Genomic DNA, 21,977 nt, shown 5'->3' on the forward strand with positions numbered 1-21,977 from the left:
TCCAAATATTAGCTAAATATTGTTCTCCCCCAGTCCCCCCATAGTGATGTCTTAGGCAATGCCAAACTGAAAGTACTTCTGACTTAGCAACTCAAAACCAAGACAATCTAAAGCTGTTACTGCTCAGTGCTAGGAGTCTAAACAAAATACTCCACTCCCTAGAAGCTCTCTTCACCCTCAAGAATGCTGACGTCTGTGCAGTCACTGAAACATGGCTTAAAGGAACAGAGAGCTTACCAACAGTGCAAGATTATAATGCTTTCCACACATTTAAACTAGCTACTACATAGACAAGGAATAAAGGTGGAGTTGTCTCAATTTACATTAAAAATAAATATACCTCAACTCTGGTCAAACAGGACAATGCACTTCAGCTTCTCCATGTTCAAACCACCAATTTATTTATTTATTTATTGCATTTGTTGACCGGGAAAGTCCACTGGGCCTGGGAAGAGCCCATTTTCAGTGGAGGCCCAGGGAGAAAAGCTCCACAATATTGCATATAAAGTAATTAGAAACAAATTAAAGACAATGTCGATACATGGTAAAGTTGTACACAGAAATTACAAATGCAGACTCAGGAATTATAACAATGATATCATACAGTAATTGCAAACAAAGGTCTTAGTGCATTAGAGATAGGATGAGAATATATAGGAGTGATAGTGGAAATGGCGGAGTGTAAAGAAGTCAGTTGTGAGCAGGGAAGAAGTCTGCAGAAATGTAAGGGTAAAGAGCAATAATGTGGGCATATTCCAGTGTAGGGGTAGAAGTTGAGAAGTATTGAATCTGGGAGGAAAACAAGTGAGAGGACTGAGTTAGAAATATGAAGCAAATGACAGACAGAGACAGGGAGGTAATAGACAGGACAGGAGTGGTGGAGAGTATAAAAAGATAGATATAGATTGGGGTTCTAGAGAGGGAAATCAGGTATTTGGATTTATTGGTGGGGTACATGAGCATACCCAATGAGAGATAAGGTCTTCTTTTAGGGATTTTTTGAAGGATGCAGGATTGCTGATAGTTCTGAGAGATGGGGGAAGATTGGTCCATAACTTGGAGACAGCAAAGGAATACAGCATTTGGCCAGCTGACAGTTTGGGTTTTTCAATAGACAACAGCATTTTGTTTTCAGACCTGAGGTGGCGATTGGGGTGATAAATTGTCAGTAAGGATGAGATGGAAGGTGATATTTCAGGTTGGACGATACACTTGTGGGCTGTTGTTAGTTGTAGATAACTACGGTGGTGGGGAGATTCTAGCCACCTTAGCTGATGCAGTGAGGAGCAGTGGTATGAGGAGTATTTTGCGTTTGTAGTGAATTTGGTGATTTTGTTGTAGCATGAGTCAAGCTTACTTTTTAGAGAGGATTGTAGGTTGGTGAGGATTGGGGGTACCATATAGCAGAGTTGGAAGTAGAAATGATGAAGCTAGGGCCTTTTTTGCAGAGAGACTGAGGAAGTAGTTGTGTCTATATAGGGCACTTAGCTTTTGTTGTGTCTTTTTGATATTGCTGTGGATATGTAGGTCAAAAGTTAGTCTGTCATCGATGATGACACCTAGCAATTTTGTACTAGGAGCAACTTCTATGACAGCATTGTTTAGGGAAGTGACAGTAAGAGATTTGTCAATAGGACTAGATTTTGTAGGAGTAAATAATAGAAGTTTAGTTTTATTGGGGTTGAGGGCTAGGTGATTTTGGGACATCCAATGCTCAGTAGAGTTGAATGCTTCTTGGGTGAGATGCTGTAATTCAGTGAGAGAGTGTGAGGAGCAGGTTATAGTTGAGTCATCTGTATATTGGATGATGAAACTATGGGTGAGTGTTTGATGAAAGTTATTGACAAATATACTGAACAGGAGGGGACCCAGTATAGAGTCCTGGGGAACACCTGTATTACTAGGAATGAAAGGAGAGGAGGAGTGCAGCCATCTAGTGGATTGCTGTCTGTTGCTGAGGTAGTTGGTAAACCATTGTAGGGTAGGGGGGATAGTCTAACATTAGAGAGTTTGGTGAGGAGTAGTGAGTGAGAAATGGTGTCAAATGCCTTTGATAGATTGAGAAAGAGTGTGGAGACTAGGGAGCCAGTATCATGAGCTTTATTAACTGTATCTAAGAAGGAAATAAGGGCAGGTTGGTGCTATGTCCGGGTCTAAAGCCATGTTGAGTAGGGGAAAGCAGCTGGTGTTTCAGTAGATGGTTTAGAAGCTGTGCATGGACACACTTCTCTAGTATCTTAGAGATGGGGGAAAGAATGGCTATTGGACAGAAGTTTGAGATGTTGGAGCCATTGCCGCCTTTATGAAGAAGAATAACAAATGCTTTCTTCCAGATGTCTGGTATGCAGGATTCTTGAAATGACCTAGTGAGGAGGCTGCTGATAGGATAAGCTATGGAAGGGGCTGCTAGTTGAAGATATTCAGTAGGTAGATTATCAGGGGCATTAGTGCAAGGTTTTAGTTTCAGGAGAAGTTTTTGGATGGTTGATGTGGGAAAGGATGATAGAGAGAAATTGGGTATGGGATTTGAGGGATTATGTGGTGATGAAGGTCCTAATGTGTTTGGGTCAATAGGTGGTAAGGTAGTAGTGAGTTTGGTGATGGTGTAGATAAAGTGTGTGTTGAAGAGTGTGGCTAGTTCAGAGTGGGTTTTATCTGGGTTGGGACATAGAGTATTGATAGTTCCTGGGTGGTGTAGGGAGTTAATAACTCCCCAGAATTGTTGGGGGATTTTGACTATGCTGATCTTGAATAGTTTGGATGTATTCTTTTTTGTTTTTGGCAACTAAATGTTTAGCCTGATTTCAAAGTTGTTTGTATTGACTGAGGTTATAGGATGTTTAGTCAGCCAGCAGGCATGTTTTGATTTGACTCTCTTTAGACTGAGGGGGGCAAGACTGTTTAGGGTTCTGAGAAATGTGGAATTAAAGAATTGTACAGCTTCATTGAATGGAAGAGATTTTAGTGGGCTCCAGTTTGTATTACGTAGTATGTCATTAAGGTTTTTTTGAGAGAAGTGAGATAAATCTCTAGAGTATCTATATTGTTGAAGTATGGGTGAAGAGGTGGCCTTAAGTATAACGAGTGCTGGAGAGTGGTCACTAATACTGTCTGTGCAAGTGCCTGAGGAAGAGATTTTGTCAGGATCAGAAACCAGGATCCATTTCAAGGTTGACCCTTTGTTTCTGTTTTTGTCAAGTCTTGTAATGTCAGATATAATTTGGGAGTATGTATGAAGGTTAATGTTTGTAGAGGAATTATTCTTGGAGATGTCTAGCCAATTTATATTGATGTCAACTAGTATGATAGTTTCATTTTGTATGTTTTGGCTAGTTCAGGCTAGAATTTCTTATAGAATTTGGCAGTTGTTACCTGGAGGGATGTATATAACTATGATACAAAGGCTTTTGCAGTTATTAAGTTTGAGGAAAGTAACTAGTAGCTCAACAGAAGGGAAAGGGGGAATTGGCTTAGAGTATGGAATAACTGTATAGGTGTTTGGGAATAGTAAGGTGACACCTCCGCCATTTTAATGGACTCTGTCAGATCTGAGGCAGGAGTAGCTAGGTGGAAGAATTTCAGAATCTTTAATATATGGCTTTAGCCAAGTGTCAGTAATGATGGTGAAATCTGGTTTGTGTTTGTTTAGCCAAGCATGCAGGTGTGGAATTTTGTTCCTAATGCTCTGGAGATTAACAGTGGTGAAGTTTAAGTATTTAGTTGTGCTAGGAGAGTTATGAGAAGGGGGAGAGGGGCCTGGATTTGGGTGTATATCACCAGAGAGGGACAAATTACAGAGATGTGGAAGTAGCTAGGGAGCAGCTTTTTTTTTGTGTTGCTGAAGTGTTTGTAATCTTGAGGAATAGTGCAGTGTTATGTGGGAAGAAGGATAATTTTCTTTAGTAGTGGTTGGATACAGGCTAGGACAGATAGCAGTGTAGCTAGGCAGGGAGTGATAGTGGGTTGATATAGTGAGGGAGGGTGGGGAAGGAAGATGGGTTGAGTGACATGGTGGAGTGTAAGAAGGAGAGAGAGGTGTAGACTGAGTGTGACGAGAGAGATTTTGAATGTGAGAGACATAGCCGAGTAGTGTTTAAATAAAGTAAGTGCAGATGGGAGTTGGGGGTGTAGGTGTTAGAGGTTGAAATGGTAGGGTGTAGGAATTATCACTTCTTTGCAAGCTATAGGTGCCTGTCTATGACCCAGGTAACCCACACAGTGCATTTAAACTTCTTAACCTATTATTATTTAAACTTATTGGAAACGCTCACCATCCAACCTAATACATATTCATGGGCAACTTTAATTACCCCACTATTAACTGGGAATCCTATACAACACCAAAAGTACAGGCACAGAGATTCCTGCATTTTGTAAACAGAAACTCCCTGGACCAGACTGTCAGTAAACCAGTGTGAGAGTGCTTGCTTCACCACACCCCTAGTTTAATGTCTTCTCTGGTAAGGTCAAACCCCAAAATGGTCTTCTTTTTAGTAAAAATAAAACCTAGAACCCCAGCTAACCCTAGAATATTCAGGAACTACTCTAAACTTAACTTCTTACTATTAAGTGATAACCTGGAAAAATTTCAAGTCCCCATAAACCCGGAGAACACTGCTGCCTACACAGAACTATTCATAGAAACCCTATACAAGCATGTTAATAGCTGATGTTAATAGCTGCACTACCCACCACAAAGAAGTACAGAACTAACTCAAGAAACAAGCCACCCTGGTGGAATCAGAAAATCAATAGGCTGTATAACAGGAGGAAGAAAATCATGGCACAAATTAGGAGGTGCAGCACCCAGCCGGATAAAAGCACTCTCAAACTAAACAAACAACTCAGAGGATAAATGTTGTTGTTTGTCTTTCAGCTTTTCCTGGTTAGGGATCGCCACAGTGGAACTCCGGTCCGCTAATAATTGGCAGTTGTTTTTTTCTTTTTTATGGTGTCGAGTTGCCAGCCCGACGCCCAACCTTCAACGAAGGCACACCCATTCAATGCATGTCTTTTGAATGCCCACTCGACCACAGGGAGGACATACAGACTCCACACAGAAGGCACTCCCAACCCAAGCCGAGAATTGAACGGGAAAACCTCTTGCTGTGAGGTAACAGCGCTACCACTGCACCGCCGGGAAAACAACTCAGAGGATAAATAAAGTCTACCAAAGATACATTTGAGGTAAATTTGGCCTCCCAGGCTAAGGACAACCACAAGGCATTATTTAGCTATGTCCAAAACCTCAAAGGTAATGCACAATTGTGTTTAAAGCTCATTGCAAATGGAGCCACCTATACTGAGCCAGAACAGATAGCAAACCTACTGGCCAGCATATTTAGCTCCAACTTTACCCCTCTCTTTCCATCAACTTTCCCTCAGGAAATAACATTAAATATAACTATCCCTGCTATCACTATGGAAGAGGTCCATAATGTTCTCTCTAAGGTGAAGATCACTGCATCAATGGGCCCAGACAATATCCCAGGATGTCTTATAAATAGCATGAAACATGATCTATATATGCCCCTCTGGAATTGCTGTTTAACTGTAGCCCTCAAACAGTCTTTGTGTCTCATGAAAGGGAAACAGCGACAGTCATCCCTCTGCATCAAGGTGGACCATCTACAGACCCTTTAAACTACAGATTCATCAATCCAACTAATCTCATATGCAAATCCATTGAAAGAATAATGAATGAAGTGATCACTAATGTCATAGGAAACCTCAAGACACTGGACACAACCCTCCAGACACTGGACACAACCCAATTTGGTTTCATCAAGGGCAGGTCATGCCTACTCAACCTGGTGGACTTCTTTGAGAAGGTCACCAAAGCAATGGATGAGGGTAAAATGGTTCACACTGTTTACAGTGACATAGCCAAGCTATTTGACACAATATCCCACTCAGGCATTGTTGACAAACTTAAGAGGGTAAGTACAAACCTTTATGTAACCCATTGGATAGCAACCTGGCTCACAGACAGGACCCAGAAAGTTAGGATTGAGTAGTCCACCTCTACCAAGAAGTCAGTCACAAGTGGAGTCCCTCAGAGATCAGTTCTGGGACCACTTCTTTTTGGCATTTACTTCTTTGAAGTCAAGGCCAATGTCAGTGGTCTCTGGCTGACTAAATATGAAAATGATTGAAAATTAGGAGCAGTCATTGAATCCCACTTTGGCACAATGGTTCTCCAGTAAGGGTTGAGACAGACAAACAACTGGTGCCAGAGCCATGGACTAAAATTAAATGCCAAGAAATGCATAACAGTAATGTTTTGGGAAGTCATCCAGCCCTGGTGGCTATCGTATTGACAACACACCCCTAAGACTTGACCCAGTAGTCATGGATTGGTGGCACACATAGACAGTAGTCTGGCCTTTGACCATCATGTGTATGGTGTGCAACTTATAAACAGAGGTATGGAATCTCGGTCCCAGGAAGCCACTGTTCCATAGGTCCAAGGAAGCCATTGTTCCACTGTATTCAGCATTCAGTAGACATATCATTGAGTACAATTATAAACAGAGGTATGGTATCTCGGTCCAAGGAAGCCATTGTTCCACTATATTCAGCATTCAGCAGACATATCATTGAGTACAATTATAAACAGAGGTATGGCATCTCGGTCCAAGGAAGCCATTGTTCCACTGTATTCAGCATTCTTCAGACTAAATAGACGTATGGCATCTCTGTCCAAGGAAGCCACTGTTCCACTGTATTCAGCATTCAGCAGCCATATAATTGAGTACACTTATAAACAGAGGTATGGCATCTCGGTCCCAGGAAGCCATTGTTCCACTGTATTCAGCATTCAGCAGACATATCATTGAGTACAATTATAAACAGAGGTATGGCATCTCGGTCCCAGGAAGCCATTGTTTCACTGTATTCAGCATTCAGCAGACATATCATTGAGTACAATTATAAACAGAGGTATGGCATCTCAGTCCAAGGAAGCCATTGTTCCACTGTATTCGGCATTCTTCAGACTAAACAGAGGTATGGCATCTCGGTCCAAGGAAGCCATTGTTCCACTGTATTCAGCATTCAGTAGACATATCATTGAGGACAATTATAAACAGAGGTATGGCATCTCAGTCCAAGGAAGCCATTGTTCCACTGTATTCAGCATTCAGCAGACATATCATTGAGTACAATTATAAACAGAGGTATGGCATCTTGGTCCCAGGAAGCCATTGTTCCACTGTATTCAGCATTCAGCAGACATATCATTGAGTACAATTATAAACAGAGATATGGCATCTCTGTCCCAGGAAGCCATTGTTCCACTGTATTCGGCATGCAGCAGACATATCATTGAGTACAATTATAAACAGAGGTATGGCATCTCTGTCCCAGGAAGCCATTGTTCCACTGTATTCAGCATTCAGCAGACATATCATTGAGTACAATTATAAACAGAGGTATGGTATTTCTGTCCAAGGAAGCCATTGTTCCACTGTATTCAGCATTCAGCAGACATATAATTGAGGACAATTATAAACAGAGGTATGGCATCTCAGTCCAAGGAAGCCATTGTTCCACTGTATTCAGCATTCAGCAGACATATCATTGAGTACAATTATAAACAGAGGTATGGCATCTCCATCCCAGGAAGCCATTGTTCCACTGTATTCGGCATGCAGCAGACATATCATTGAGTACAATTATAAACAGAGGTATGGCATCTCAGTCCAAGGAAGCCATTGTTCCACTGTATTCAGCATTCAGCAGACATATCATTGAGTACAATTATAAACAGAGGTATGGCATCTCTGTCCCAGGAAGCCATTGTTCCACTGTATTCAGCATTCAGCAGACATATCATTGAGTACAATTATAAACAGAGGTATGGTATTTCTGTCCAAGGAAGCCATTGTTCCACTGTATTCAGCATTCAGCAGACATATAATTGAGGACAATTATAAGCAGAGGTATGGCATCTCAGTCCAAGGAAGCCATTGTTCCACTGTATTCAGCATTCAGCAGACATATCATTGAGTACAATTATAAACAGAGGTATGGCATCTCCATCCCAGGAAGCCATTGTTCCACTGTATTCGGCATGCAGCAGACATATCATTGAGTACAATTATAAACAGAGGTATGGCATCTCGGTCCAAGGAAGCCATTGTTCCACTGTATTCGGCATTCAGCAGATATATCATTGAGTACAATTATAAACAGAGGTATGGCATCTCGGTCAAAGGAAGCCATTGTTCCACTGTATTCAGCATTCAGCAGACATATCATTGAGTACAATTATAAACAGAGGTATGGCATCTCTGTCCCAGGAAGCCATTGTTCCACTGTATTCGGCATGCAGCAGACATATCATTGAGTACAATTATAAACAGAGGTATGGCATCTTGGTCCAAGGAAGCCATTGTTCCACTGTATTCAGCATTCAGCAGACATATCATTGAGTACAATTATAAACAGAGGTATGGCATCTCTGTCCAAGGAAGCCATTGTTCCATAGGTCCAAGGAAGCCATTGTTCCACTGTATTCAGCATTCAGCGGACATATCATTGAGTACAATTATAAACAGAGGTATGGCATCTTGGTCCAAGGAAGCCATTGTTCCACTGTATTCAGCATTCAGAAGACATATCATTGAGTGCAATTATAAACAGAGGTGTGGTATTTCTGTCCAAGGAAGCCATTGTTCCACTGTATTCGGCACTCAGCAGACATATCATTGAGTACAATTATAAACAGAGGTATGGCATCTCCGTCCAAGGAAGCCATTGTTCCACTGTATTCGGCACTCAGCAGACATATCATTGAGTACAATTATAAACAGAGGTATGGCATCTCGGTCCGAGGAAGCCATTGTTCCACTGTATTCAGCATTCAGCTGACATATCATTGAGTACAATTATAAACAGAGGTATGTCATCTTGGTCTAAGGAAGCCATTGTTCCACTGTATTCGGCATTCAGCAGACATATTACTGAGTACTATTATAAACAGAGGTATGGCATCTCAGTCCAAGGAAGCCACTGTTCCACTGTATTCAGCATTCAGCAGACATATAATTGAGTACAATTATAAACAGAGGTATGGCATCTCGGTCTAAGGAAGCCATTGTTCCACTGTATTCAGCATTCAGCAGACATATCATTGAGTACAATTATAAACAGAGGTATGGCATCTCGGTCCAAGGAAGCCATTGTTCCACTGTATTCAGCATTCAGCAGACATATCATTGAGTACAATTATAAACAGAGGTATGGTATCTTGGTCCAAGGAAGCCATTGTTCCACTGTATTCAGCATTCAGCAGATATATCATTCAGTACAATTATAAACAGAGGTATGGCATCTTGGTCCCAGGAAGCCATTGTTCCACTGTATTCAGCATTCTTCAGACAAAACAGAGGTATGGCATCTTGGTCCAAGGAAGCCATTGTTCCACTGTATTTATCATTAAGCAGACATATCGTTGAGTACAATGCCCCCTTTGGCATGCGCCTAACCAGGCACATCCGATAAATGGAATGTCCAGAGAGGCTCCTCACTAAATGAATGCAGGGTGTAAGTAACATGTCCTATGCAGACCACCTCAAGGCCAGATTATCTTTGTATTCTGTCTCCTACAGGCTGTTGAGAAGAGATTTATGTCTGGCATACAAGGTATTGTCAGACCCCACTATGATGGATATTCTGCATAGCCACAAAACAACCTGCATCAGAATTACCCATTTTAAAGACTTAATCCTTCCCTGGGATATAAATGGGACCTGATGGAGAGACATGTATGTATCCTAGAGGCTAACACTTTTCTGCAACGGGCTCCCCATCCATGTGAAGCAGAGTTCCTACCTAATCCAATTCAGGGGTAACTTAGACAATTGGGAAGAGAACAGGAAATGCAACCCTGGTTTGTCATCTGTATCTCTAATGGACACAGGCAGCTTGTAATTGTCTCATCTCCTAGGTCCCTGCTTGTATATGTTTCACTTCCCACGCCTCTTCTTACATTTATCAAGGGTAACACAACTTGTCAGAGATTTGAGATGCATGGCTAGGCTTAAAAAGACACTTGTAGCCTTCAGCCTAGTAAACACCTATGAAGCTATGAACTTATTCCCCTCATGACAGCAACATCTTACAAAAGGGTGTAACATAAATAAATGGTGCAAAAGCCACAGATTAAAACTCAATGTGAAAAAATTCAATATAGTTTCTTCTGGAAAATCATTTACCCAAGCTAATTACTCCATCAATAAAACACCCCTAAGAGCGCTAATCCAATATTTAGGGATCTGTAAACATATGTAGACAGTAATCTGGCCTTTGACCAACATATAGCCAAGATAGTAAGAAAATCATTCTATGTTGCCCAGCTCATATGCAATGCTATGACATCCATATCAAAGGAAGTTACAGTAAAACTCTACTCAGCTCTTATCAGACCCATTATTGAGTGCAATGCCCCCACTTGCAAGTACCTAACCAGTAATTTGCAGCCTTTGGAATGCCCAGAAAGGTTCCTTATCAAAGAAAGCAGGGTATGAATACCCTGTCCTACACTGATAAACTCAAGGCCTTACCTCTATACTCAGTCTCCTACAAGTTACTGAGAGGTGATCTATGTCTAGCGCAGAAGTCATCTTTAGAGTCAGGTCTAACAAATCTCTTGCACATCTGCAAAACAAACAGCACCAGAAACACTTGATCCGAGGACCTGAACTTTGCCTGCAATATAAATACAACATGCTGGCAAGACTAATATTTATCTCAGAGGATCCTTGAGCTACAGAATAAGTTTCCTATCTGCAGCAGAGTTCATTCCTGACCCTTTTCAAAAGAAACCTTGATCATTGTTTGGGAAACCACAAATTTATTCCCGGTCTGGCTCCCATGTCTCTGATAGACAGAAGTTGACAGTAAGTCAGTTAATCACCAACTAATATATGCACCCCCACATAACCCTTAGCACTGCGTCTTTTATAACATATCCCACCAGGTAAGCATCCAAGGAACTCAGGGGAAAAAATTGGGTTGGGTTGCACTCCTAGGCTTGTAAGGACTCTGGTGATTGTTAGCCTAGTATGAACCTATAAATCTATTTATCTATCACTCTATTTATCTCTATCTGTCTAGTTGTCTGTCTATCTATCTATCTTATAGGTTCGTAGGTTCTTAGGAGGTTACTAGGCTAATGGGCTCAGGGCCTTTACAAGCCTAGCCAAGTTCAACCCTTCTTCCCTTAAGGGTCTAGAGATGTGGTCTATGTTATAAGCAGATGTAAATGGCTAATGGGCTCAGGGCCCTTACAAGCCTAGCCGAGTTCAACCCTTCTTCCCTTAAGGGTCTAGAGATGTGGTCTGTGTTATAAGCAGATATAAATGGCTAATGGGCTCAGGGCCCTTACAAGCCTAGCCGAGTTCAACCCTTCTTCCCTTAATGGTCTAGAGATGTGGTCTATGTTATAAGCAGATGTAAATCAACACCAACTGCCCCTATATTTAGACATTGTTTTTTGCAGGGGGGCAAGAACCTGCACCTTCCCCACCTCCTACTAATTATTTATATTAACTTCTGCAGATGACTGAAAAACTAACAGTACCACCAGAACCAGTTTCCTGGCTATAAAGTAATGTGCAGGGTTGGGGTCTAGGCAGGGTCAGGCTTAGGGTTACCATCCAGGAGTAATCCAAAGAAGGGGCTTACTACAGAAGACACTCAGACACACACCCATACACAAAACACATTCATTATGTGCTAACCCTCAAACACTTAAAAACACACACTCAAATACACACATATTCTCATCCCATCCCTAAAGCTGACATTTTCAATATATCATAAAGTTCCAGCTTCAAGTCAAAACTCAGTCACATTAACCCGAAGCACATTCCACTCACAAGAGGAACACCTCAGTATTACTAAAAGTGAAAAACTTTACGTTTGACAAATCCATTGTCAGACAAAAAGACAGCCATTTAGTCTGTCAATGAAAAATAGTATCTATATATACATATAGATTAGATATAGGTATTGATATTGATAGATACAGATATAAATATGGATATGGATGCAGATATAGAGAAATACAGATATAGTGGCATTTGTCAGATTGACATTATGTATATGTGGCTAGAGTGACACAGGAGTGTTGAAAGAGAAACCCTGACACATGTCTGCAAATGCACTGAGGTTGCTCCTTGGAACATGCAAACTTTACAAACTGTTTCTGCAGAGGGGCAAGACAAACCAAATTCTGTCAACTAAACAGATACCATATGTGTATATATATATATATATATATATATATATATATATATATATATATATATATATATATGTGTATTATTTAAAGCTATAGACTAAACAGCACACTCTGCCCAAGGCAATCTGTGATTATATGTCACCTTTGCTCCTCTCACCAACATCTTTGACATGTCATAAGTGGTTCACCAGTCTCAACAGCACTCCTGTACTCATGATTGCTACTCTGTAACGACACCACTCACTGTGGCTACATCTAGTGATCATTGACCCAAAGAACATCTAAGTCTGCAATGCCATCCTTCAACTGTGTTTTGTGTCCTTTGTAACCAGCAACATGGAAATTAAGTACAGTCCAGAACTGTGGTGGAAACAAGGGAGACAACTGAATGGCAAGTCCATGCCACAGTAGTTCTGTCTCAGTAAATGGGCATTGAAGAAACCATGCATCACACACATTCCTTTTTACACATGCTTTTCACTCTTTGCTTAAGAGTTCCCCCAAGATAGTAAAATCACTTTAAGATTCTGATCTACATTTTATATATATATATATATATATATATATATATATATATATATATTATATATATATATATATATACATACATATATATAGATATATATATATATATATATATATATATATATATATATATATATATATATTATATATATATATATATATATACATACATATATATATATATATATATATATATATATATATATATATATACACATATGGTTTACTATTGTTTATTCGAACGGAAAAACATTTTCCGTTCGAATAAATGAATAGTAATACCGAAAGTAATAAAAACTAATGCTGACAATGTTGAACCAAATGCTCAACGTATTTGAATCAACATTGTTGTCGAAACCACGACGTGATAGTCATATAGGAGCTGATGTGTGCGCCCCGCACATCCCCCCTACTTATATATTCTAACTCCAAGATAGCACTACAGTGGGGATGTGGATGAATTTCCACTCCCCACTGTGCCGCAATCTCCGTGCAGATAGTCGACTTACACTTATGCGAATGCAGTTGTGCATTCGCATAAGTGGAGTCGACTATCTGGTGCAAAACTGTTTGTGCATTCGACATTCTGATTTTAGGCATATTGCAGCTGACAGAATGTCGTTCGCACAAACAATAGTAAACATATATATATATATATATATATATATATATATATATATATATATATATTTACATTTGTTGACCGGGCTGGTCTAACTGGATACATGTCCATATTCAGTAGAGGCCTGGGGAGAAAAGCTCCAAGCATAGACAGAAAACTTATAATACAGCATTAATATAAAAAATAAGCTATTATCAAGTACAGATAATAACAATATTTGTGAAAGAAAAAAAGTGAAAGAAAAAAAAAAGTGTGTCTTATGAAAACCTGGCTAAAACCAAATAGTACTAATAATGTGATACTACCTCCAGGATATAATATTCACCGGTTAGACAGTACTAACCTAGTACTACTGACAATGAGATACTACCTCCAGGATATAATATTCACCGGTTAGACCGTACTAACCTAGTACTACTGATAATGTGATACTACATCCAGGCAATAATATTCATCAGTTAGACCATACTAACCAAGTACTACTGACAATGTGATACTACCTCCAGGATATAACATTCACCAGTTAGACCATACTAACCTAGTACTACTGACAATGAGATACAACCTCCAGGATATAATATTCACCGGTTATACCGTGCTAACCTAGTACTACTGACAAAGAGATACTACCTCCAGGATATAATATTCACCGGTTAGACTGTACTAACCAAGTACTACTGATAATGTGATACTACCTCCAGAATATAATATTCATTGGTTAGACCATACTAACCTAGTACTACTGGTAATGTGATACCACCTCCAGGATATAATATTCACCGGTTAGACTGTACTAATCTAGTACTACTGACAATGAGATACTACCTCCAGGATATAATATTCACCGGTTAGACCGTACTAACCTAGTACTACTGACAATGAGATACTACCTCCAGGATATAATATTCACCGGTTAGACCGCACTAACCTAGTACTACTGACAATGAGATACTACCTCCAGGATATAATATTCACCAGTTAGAATGTACTAACCTAGTACTACTGAAAATGAGATACTACCTCCAGGATATAATATTCACCTGTTAGACTGTACTAACCTAGTACTACTGACAATGAAATACTACCTCCAGGATATAATATTCACCGGTTAGACCGTACTAACCTAGTACTACTGACAATGAGATACTACCTCCAGGATATAATATTCACCGGTTAGAAGGTACTAACCTAGTACTACTGAAAATGAGATACTACCTCCAGGATATAATATTCACCGGTTAGACTGTACTAACCTAGTACTACTGATATTGAGATACTACCCCCAGGATATAATATTCACCGGTTAGACTGTACTAACCTAGTACTACTGATAATGTGATACTACCTCCAGGATATAATATTCACCGGTTAGACTGTACTAACATAGTACTACTGATAATGTGATACTACCTCCAGGATATAATATTCACTGGTTAGACCGTACTAACCTAGTACTACTGACAATGAGATACTACCTCCAGGATATAATATTCACCGGTTAGACCGTACTAACCTAGTACTACTGACAGTGAGATACTACCTCCAGGATATAATACTCACAGGTTAGACTGTACTAACCTAGTACTACCGACAATGAGATACTACCTCCAGGATATAATATTCACCGGTTAGACAGTATTAACCTAGTACTACTGACAATGAGATACTACCTCCAGGATATAATATTCACCAGTTAGACCGTACTAACCTAGTACGACTGATGAGATACTACCTCCAGGATATAATATTCACTGGTTAGACCGTACTAACCTAGTACTACTGATAATGAGATACTACCTCCAGGATATAATATTCACCGTTAGACCGTACTAACCTAGTACTACTGACAATGAGATACTACCTCCAGGATATAATATTCACCGGTTAGACCATACTAACCTAGTACTACTGACAATGAGATACTACCTCCAGGATATAATATTCACTGGTTAGACTGTACTAACCTAGTACTACTGACAATGAGATACTACCTCCAGGATATAATATTCACCGGTTAGACCGCACTAACCTAGTACTACTGACAATGAGATACTACCTCCAGGATATAATATTCACCGGTTAGACCGTACTAACCTAGTACTACTGATAATGAGATACTACCTCCAGGATATAATATTCACCGGTTAGACTAACCTAGTACTACTGACAATGAGATACTACCTCCAGGATATAATATTCACCGGTTAGACCATACTAACCTAGTACTACTGATAATGAGATACTACCTCCAGGATATAATATTCACCGGTTAGACCGTACTAACCTAGTACTACTAACAATGAGATACTACCACCAGGATATAATATTCACCGGTTATACCATACTAACCTAGTACTACTAACAATGAGATACTACTACCAGGATATAATATTCACCGGTTATAACGTACTAACCTAGTACTACTAACAATGAGATACTACCACCAGGATATAATATTCAACGGTTAGACTGTACTAACCTAGTACTACTGACAATGTGATACTACCTCCAGGATACAATATTTACCGGTTAGACCGTACTAACGTAGTACTACTGATAATGTGATACTACCTCCAGGATACAATATTCACCGGTTAGACCGTACTAACCTAGTACTGCTGATAATGTGATACTACCTCCAGGATATAATATTCACCATTAGACCGTACTAACCTAGTACTACTGACAATGAGATACTACCTCCAGGATATAATATTCACCAGTTAGACCGTACTAACCTAGTACTACTGATAATGAGATACTACCTCCAGGATATAATATTCATCGGTTAGACCGTACTAACCTAGTACTACTGATAATGAGATACTACCTCCAGGATATAATATTCACCAGTTAGACCGTACTAACCTAGTACTACTGATAATGAGATACTACCTCCAGGATATAATATTCACTGGTTAGACTGTACTAACCTAGTACTACTGACAATGAGATACTACCTCCAGGATATAATATTCACCGGTTAGACAGTACTAACCTAGTACTACTGATAATGTGATACTACCTCCAGGATATAATATTCACCGGTTAGACTGTACTAACCTAGTACTACTGACAATGAGATACTACCCCCAGGATATAATATTCACTGGTTAGACCTCACAAACCTAGTACTACTGATAATGTGATACTACCTCCAGGATATAATATTCACCGGTTAGACCGTACTAACCTAGTACTACTGATAATGAGATACTACCTCCAGGATATAATATTCACCGGTTAGACCGTACTAACCTAGTACTACTGATAATGAGATACTACCTCCAGGATATAATATTCACTGGTTAGACTGTACTAACCTAGTACTACTGATAATGAGATACTACCTCCAGGATATAATATTCACCAGTTAGACAGTACTAACCTAGTACTACTGATAATGAGATACTACCTCCAGGATATAATATTCACCGGTTAGACTGTACTAACCTAGTACTACTGACAATGAGATACTACCTCCAGGATATAATATTCACTGGTTAGACCATACTAACCTAGTACTACTGACAATGAGATACTACCTCCAGGATATAATATTCACCGGTTAGACCGTACTAACCTAGTACTACTGACAATGAGATACTACCTCCAGGATATAATATTCACCAGTTAGACCATACTAACCTAGTACTACTGATAATGAGATACTACCTCCAGGATATAATATTCACTGGTTAGACCGTACTAACCTAGTACTACTGACAATGAGATACTACCTCCAGGATATAATATTCACTGGTTAGACCGTACTAACCTAGTACTACTGACAATGAGATACTACCTCCAGGATATAATATTCACCGGTTAGACTGTACTAACCTAGTACTACTGACAATGAGATACTACCTCCAGGATATAATATTCACTGGTTAGACCGTACTAACCTAGTACTACTGACAATGAGATACTACCTCCAGGATATAATATTCACCGGTTAGACCGTACTAACCTAGTACTACTGACAATGAGATACTACCTCCAGGATATAATATTCACCGGTTAGACCATACTAACCTAGTACTACTGACAATGAGATACTACCTCCAGGATATAATATTCACCGGTTAGACCATACTAACCTAGTACTACTGACAATGAGATACTACCTCCAGGATATAATATTCACTGGTTAGACCGTACTAACCTAGTACTACTGACAATGAGATACTACCTCCAGGATATAATATTCACCGGTTAGACTGTACTAACCTAGTACTACTGACAATGAGATACTACCTCCAGGATATAATATTCACCGGTTAGACCGTACTAACCTAGTACTACTGACAATGAGATACTACCTCCAGGATATAATATTCACCGGTTAGACTGTACTAACCTAGTACTACTGACAATGAGATACTACCTCCAGGATATAATATTCACTGGTTAGACCGTACTAACCTAGTACTACTGACAATGAGATACTACCTCCAGGATATAATATTCACCGGTTAGACCGTACTAACCTAGTACTACTGACAATGAGATACTACCTCCAGGATATAATATTCACCGGTTAGACTGTACTAACCTAGTACTACTGACAATGAGATACTACCTCCAGGATATAATATTCACCGGTTAGACCGTACTAACCTAGTACTACTGACAATGAGATACTACCTCCAGGATATAATATTCACCGGTTAGACCATACTAACCTAGTACTACTGACAATGAGATACTACCTCCAGGATATAATATTCACCGGTTAGACCATACTAACCTAGTACTACTGACAATGAGATACTACCTCCAGGATATAATATTCACTGGTTAGACTGTACTAACCTAGTACTACTGACAATGAGATACTACCTCCAGGATATAATATTCACCGGTTAGACCGTACTAACCTAGTACTACTGATAATGAGATACTACCTCCAGGATATAATATTCACCGGTTAGACCGTACTAACCTAGTACTACTGACAATGAGATACTACCTCCAGGATATAATATTCACTGGTTAGACCGTACTAACCTAGTACTACTGATAATGAGATACTACCTCCAGGATATAATATTCACCGTTAGACCGTACTAACCTAGTACTACTGACAATGAGATACTACCTCCAGGATATAATATTCACTGGTTAGACCGTACTAACCTAGTACTACTGATAATGAGATACTACCTCCAGGATATAATATTCACCGGTTAGACCGCACTAACCTAGTACTACTGACAATGAGATACTACCTCCAGGATATAATATTCACCGGTTAGACCGTACTAACCTAGTACTACTGACAATGAGATACTACCTCCAGGATATAATATTCACCGGTTAGACTGTACTAACCTAGTACTACTGATAATGAGATACTACCTCCAGGATATAATATTCACCGGTTAGACCATACTAACCTAGTACTACTGATAATGAGATACTACCTCCAGGATATAATATTCACCGGTTAGACCGCACTAACCTAGTACTACTGACAATGAGATACTACCTCCAGGATATAATATTCACCGGTTAGACCGCACTAACCTAGTACTACTGACAATGAGATACTACCTCCAGGATATAATATTCACCAGTTAGACTGTACTAACCTAGTACTACTGACAATGAGATACTACCTCCAGGATATAATATTCACTGGTTAGACCGTACTAACCTAGTACTACTGACAATGAGATACTACCTCCAGGATATAATATTCACCGGTTAGACTGTACTAACCTAGTACTACTGATAATGAGATACTACCTCCAGGATATAATATTCACCAGTTAGACCATACTAACCTAGTACTACTGATAATGAGATACTACCTCCAGGATATAATATTCACCGGTTAGACCATACTAACCTAGTACTACTGATAATGAGATACTACCTCCAGGATATAATATTCACCGTTAGACCGTACTAACCTAGTACTACTGATAATGAGATACTACCTCCAGGATATAATATTCACCGGTTAGACCGTACTAACCTAGTACTACTGATAATGAGATACTACCTCCAGGATATAATATTCACCGGTTAGACCGTACTAACCTAGTACTACTGACAATGAGATACTACCTCCAGGATATAATATTCACTGGTTAGACTGTACTAACCTAGTACTACTGATAATGAGATACTACCTCCAGGATACAATATTCACCGGTTAGACTGTACTAACCTAGTACTACTGACAATGAGATACTACCTCCAGGATATAATATTCACTGGTTAGACTGTACTAACCTAGTACTACTGACAATGAGATACTACCTCCAGGATATAATATTCACCGGTTAGACTGTACTAACCTAGTACTACTGATAATGAGATACTACCTCCAGGATATAATATTCACCGGTTAGACTGCACTAACCTAGTACTACTGACAATGAGATACTACCTCCAGGATATAATATTCACCGGTTAGACTGCACTAACCTAGTACTACTGACAATGAGATACTACCTCCAGGATATAATATTCACCGGTTAGACCGTACTAACCTAGTACTACTGATAATGAGATACTACCTCCAGGATATAATATTCACCTGTTAGACCGTACTAACCTAGTACTACTGACAATGAGATACTACCTCCAGGATATAATATTCACCGGTTAGACCGTACTAACCTAGTACTACTGATAATGAGATACTACCTCCAGGATATAATATTCACTGGTTAGACTGTACTAACCTAGTACTACTGACAATGAGATACTACCTCCAGGATATAATATTCACCGGTTAGACCATACTAACCTAGTACTACTGATAATGAGATACTACCTCCAGGATATAATATTCACCGGTTAGACCGTACTAACCTAGTACTACTGATAATGAGATACTACCTCCAGGATATAATATTCACCGGTTAGACCCTACTAACCTAGTACTACTGACAATGAGATACTACCTCCAGGATATAATATTCACCGGTTAGACTGTACTAACCTAGTACTACTGATAATGAGATACTACCTCCAGGATATAATATTCACTGGTTAGACAGTACTAACCTAGTACTACTGACAATGAGATACTACCTCCAGGATATAATATTCACCGGTTAGACCGTACTAACCTAGTACTACTGATAATGAGATACTACCTCCAGGATATAATATTCACCTGTTAGACCGTACTAACCTAGTACTACTGACAATGAGATACTACCTCCAGGATATAATATTCACCGGTTAGACAGTACTAACCTAGTACTACTGACAATGAGATACTACCTCCAGGATATAATATTCACCGGTTAGACCGTACTAACCTAGTACTACTGACAATGAGATACTACCTCCAGGATATAATATTCACCGGTTAGACCGTACTAACCTAGTACTACTGACAATGAGATACTACCTCCAGGATATAATATTCACCGGTTAGACTGTACTAACCTAGTACTACTGACAATGAGATACTACCTCCAGGATATAATATTCACCGGTTAGACCGCACTAACCTAGTACTACTGATAATGAGATACTACCTCCAGGATATAATATTCACCAGTTAGACCGTACTAACCTAGTACTACTGACAATGAGATACTACCTCCAGGATATAATATTCACCGGTTAGACCGTACTAACCTAGTACTACTGACAATGAGATACTACCTCCAGGATATAATATTCACCGGTTAGACTGTACTAACCTAGTACTACTGATAATGAGATACTACCTCCAGGATATAATATTCACTGGTTAGACTGTACTAACCTAGTACTACTGACAATGAGATACTACCTCCAGGATATAATATTCACCGGTTAGACTGTACTAACCTAGTACTACTGACAATGAGATACTACCTCCAGGATATAATATTCACCGGTTAGACCGTACTAACCTAGTACTACTGACAATGAGATACTACCTCCAGGATATAATATTCACCAGTTAGACTGTACTAACCTAGTACTACTGACAATGAGATACTACCTCCAGGATATAATATTCACTGGTTAGACCGTACTAACCTAGTACTACTGACAATGAGATACTACCTCCAGGATATAATATTCACCGGTTAGACCGTACTAACCTAGTACTACTGATAATGAGATACTACCTCCAGGATATAATATTCACCGGTTAGACCGTACTAACCTAGTACTACTGACAATGAGATACTACCTCCAGGATATAATATTCACTGGTTAGACTGTACTAACCTAGTACTACTGACAATGAGATACTACCTCCAGGATACAATATTCACCTGTTAGACTGTACTAACCTAGTACTACTGACAATGAGATACTACCTCCAGGATATAATATTCACCGGTTAGACCGTACTAACCTGGTACTACTGATAATGAGATACTACCTCCAGGATATAATATTCACCGGTTAGACCGTACTAACCTAGTACTACTGACCATGAGATACTACCTCCAGGATATAATATTCACCGGTTAGACCGTACTAACCTAGTACTACTGATAATGTGATACTACCTCCAGGATATAATATTCACCGGTTAGACCATACTAACCTAGTACTACTGATAATGACATACTACCTCCAGGATATAATATTCACCGGTTAGACCCC

The sequence above is a fragment of the Protopterus annectens genome, chromosome 6.part0 (genome assembly GCF_019279795.1).
Source record: "Protopterus annectens isolate FY-2018-M chromosome 6.part0, PAN1.0, whole genome shotgun sequence".
NCBI classification, from domain to species: domain Eukaryota; kingdom Metazoa; phylum Chordata; order Ceratodontiformes; family Protopteridae; genus Protopterus; species Protopterus annectens.